This window comes from Vicia villosa, linkage group LG2, assembly GCF_029867415.1.
Source record: "Vicia villosa cultivar HV-30 ecotype Madison, WI linkage group LG2, Vvil1.0, whole genome shotgun sequence".
Classification (NCBI taxonomy): Eukaryota; Viridiplantae; Streptophyta; class Magnoliopsida; order Fabales; family Fabaceae; genus Vicia; species Vicia villosa.
The window spans coordinates 163268680-163272570 of NC_081181.1; positions in this window are offsets into that span (position 1 = coordinate 163268680).

The window sequence follows — 3891 nt, forward strand, 5'->3', positions numbered from 1 at the left end:
AAGATATTGCTGGTTGATTTAAAAAAGGCAGTGCTGCTATTTTTTTCTAAGTCAGTCCATTCATTAAAGATATAAGATATTCCTTGTAGATTCAAATTCTTGTATATATTGAGTAATTAGTTTTTAATTTAAATATATAATTGGTATTGCTTGTTGATTTAAAAAAAGGTAGTGCTGCTATCTTTTTATAAGTGAATCCAATCATTAAAGATATAAGATATTGCTTGTTGGTTCAAATTCTTATATATATTGAGTAATTAATTTTTAATTAAAATAAATGATTTGTATTGTAAATAAATTATTGTTTATTTTACTCTCTTGGAATTTTTTAATTTAAGTAAAGATTCATTTTAGTCTCTCACAAAAATTAAAAAGTTTAAAGTGATCTTTAAAAAAAAATTCATATTTAATCCCTTGCAAAATTTAACCGAGACAAATTAGTCATTCTTTTAATATTTTTTCTCAAATCGATTTTTTTTCTACCTTTAAACCATGACTAGATTGTCATGAGAGATGGGAATAGGTCAGACCGGCCAACTGGGACCTACAACCTAACCTATTTAAAGCCAAGTTAGACCATGCCTATTTGATAAAATGGTAAGGCTTAGGCTTTTTAAAAAGTCTATTTAATTATATAGGCTAGACTTATGCTATTAAAAAAACCTATGAAGCCTTATAAGTTGACCTATATTTTTATATATATTAAAAATAAGGAGGGATATTCTTACTCCAAGAGTAAGTTACCAAGACTTACTCCTCATCATGACCATTGATTCTTTCCAATCTAATGGTTAAAATTAATAATTAATTAAATGTGGAGAGAGAAAAATAATACTAATTAACTTTAACCATTAGATTGAGAAGAATCAATGATCATGATGAGGAGTAAGTCTTGATAACTTACTCTTGGAGTAAGAATATCCCTCCTCATTAAAAATAGTCTAAATAGAATGGCATATATATGTATATATATTAGAAAAAATACTAAATAGATTGGTCTATATATGCATATATATTAAAAAAAATTAAATAGATCGGCCTAAATATTCATATATAGGCCGACTTATAAAACTTCTCAAGTAATATGAATTAATTGAAAACCTTAATGAGAAAAAGGCTTTTAAAAAGGCTTTCAGATCAGGCCATGCTTTTAAATAGGTCAGGTCAGGCTGAAACAAAAGAGCCTATAATAGGTCATAGACCAGACTCAACCTTATAATTTTATCGTAGGTCAGGCTCAGCCCTTATAAAGCCTAGTTTAGCCTATTCACACCCCTAATTGTCATGTGTAATATTTTGCTTACATCAAATTATTATTTTTTATTTTTAATTATTTTTAAATCCAAATAATATTCACTTTTTCATAAATTTTAATTTTATTTAATTATTAAAGAAAGCTATATAGAAAGCTAGACCTCGTGCAACTTTATGTCTATGGATGCAATGTCATGGGAGGCTTCCTACAAAAGATAGAATGCTCCGGTTTGGCTTTATCCAGGATAATGTATGCAGCATGTGTAGACAGGATGTAGAGACAAAGGAACATGTGTTCTTTGATTGCAGATTTCCCAGGAGTGTTTGGTGCAATATTTTGGATTGGATTGGCTTTAAGCATACCCCCCTGAGTTGGCTTGATGAACTGAGATGGGTTATTGATAATTCTAAGAAGAAGGGATGGCGGGCTAAGATCCTAAAGCTAGCTTTTGCAGAAGTGGTTTATGGGATATGGTCCCATCGCAACAACCTTATTTTTGGAACTGATTCTACTGCCACTCTCCAGACTATCAGAGATTGTATAGTTCATAGGAGTTGGATAGATAAAAGCATTAGAAACCATATAGCTGATTTACTATTATGATGTATATAATAGGATTTAGTTAGTCCTTTTGCCTTGCTGGATCCTTGCGATCGCTTGCTTTGTATCTGTTTTTGAATTAATGAAAATTCATCTTGATTCAAAAAAAAAAAAAAAAAAAGAAAGCTATATAGTAAAAAAAATCAAAATTTTGAAATAAACAAGGATTGAACTAGAAATCTCTTAGTCATTAAGTTACATGCTCTGCCACTAAACTAGTATATTTTAACATACAAATAACGCTTATATTAATTATTTCTTATTATTTTTTAATTATTATCAATACTTAATATATTTTGATAATAAATCTTCAAATATAAGTCTCACCTACTAAAATCACATTTAAATATTTTTTAAAACCATTTCATTCTAATTACAATTAATTTATAATCACATCAAAAATAAAACTCACATGTTTAAATAATTTATACCCTCTAAAATTATATTTAAATATATTTCAAACTCATTCTTATTAATTAAATTTATTTATAAATATGCGACTTTAAAGAAACAAAGATACATTTTAATAATAAATCTCTAAATAAAACTCACACCCACTAAAATTGCATTTAGATATTATTCCAACACATTTAAATAAATTTTTATTGGGTGTGAATTTTAGTTGAAGATTTATTATCAAAATATATTAAGTATTGCTAATAATTGAAAAATAATAAAAAAATATATTAATATAAGTGTTATTTCTAAGTTAAAATGTAACAATACATTAGATTAGTGATAGAGAAGATTGTCTCTTGACCAAGAGGTCATTGGTTCAACCCTTGCTTAGCGTAAAATTTTGATTTTTTTTATAACTTTCTTTGATAACTACATAAAATTAAAATAAATAAATAAGAAAATAAATATTACATGGATTTCAAATTAATTGAAACAAAAAAATAATAAGTTCAGGTCAACAAAAATAATACATATGGCAGTTCAGTCACGGTTCATAAGTAGAAAAAGGAACCGATTTGAGAAAAATGTTAAGAGATGGACTAACATGGTTCGGTTAAATTTTGCAAGAGATTAAATAGGAAATTTTAACAGAAATTTCATAGGTTTACCAAATTATAGAATTAGATAGGTTTAAGGTCAGGTGCTGCCCCCCTCATTTTTGTACCTTCTTTCTCTTAATACTAGTGAATTTGTCAAGTATGATTTGAATATTATCAATTTTATTTTATTTTTAAATGTTACGTTGATTATACATAATAGATTCATCTAAGACTTTGTGAAAGAAAGAGTTTCAATTAGACCATCTTGTCTCTCTCTAATATTTTCTATTTTTTCCAAAAGGTTTTTATTTTTCAATTCATATGAAGAGATAGTGTCTTTGGAGGAAGAGATAATTTTTTCTAATTTACTTGTTTATTTTATTAGCTTCTTACATATGCAAAATAAGTCTTGATAAGAAAAGTGAAAGGTTACCTCATTGTCTTGATAATTTTTCATGAGATAGATGTTTGCTTCATCTTAAGTATTCCATGTCATTGTTATCCCGGGATATGTATGATATCTATTGGGATTTCTCGAATTTTATTTGATTTTGGTTTCTTTGGGTTTTGAGGGCAGTTTGGTCTTATGTGTCCTTTCTCTCCACATTGATGACATGTAGGAATGGACGAGGAACTTTCCTCACTTTGCTTCTAGGGCCCTGAAGTTTTTTTTTGTGCTTTAGGAATTCTTTGAATTTATGAAACATGAATTCCATGAATTAATTACTTTGACACTCTTTATCTTCTAGCCCCGTATCTTTAATGCCTGTGGATTTTAGTGTGACACTTTTTTTCTTTTTTTGTTATCTTCTTCGTCATCAGCAAGTCTTTTAACTTCATATCGTGTTCCTTCAATTTCCAAAAAAGAGTGTGTGTGTGTGTGTGTATGTGTGTGTGTGTGTATGTGAGTGTGTGTGTGTGTGTGAGAGAGAGAGAGAGAGTGTGTGTGTGTGTGTGTGTGTATGTGTGTGTGAGAGAGAGAGAGAGAGAGAGTGTGTGTGTGTGTGTGTGTATGCGCGCGCGCGTGTCCAAAGTCAC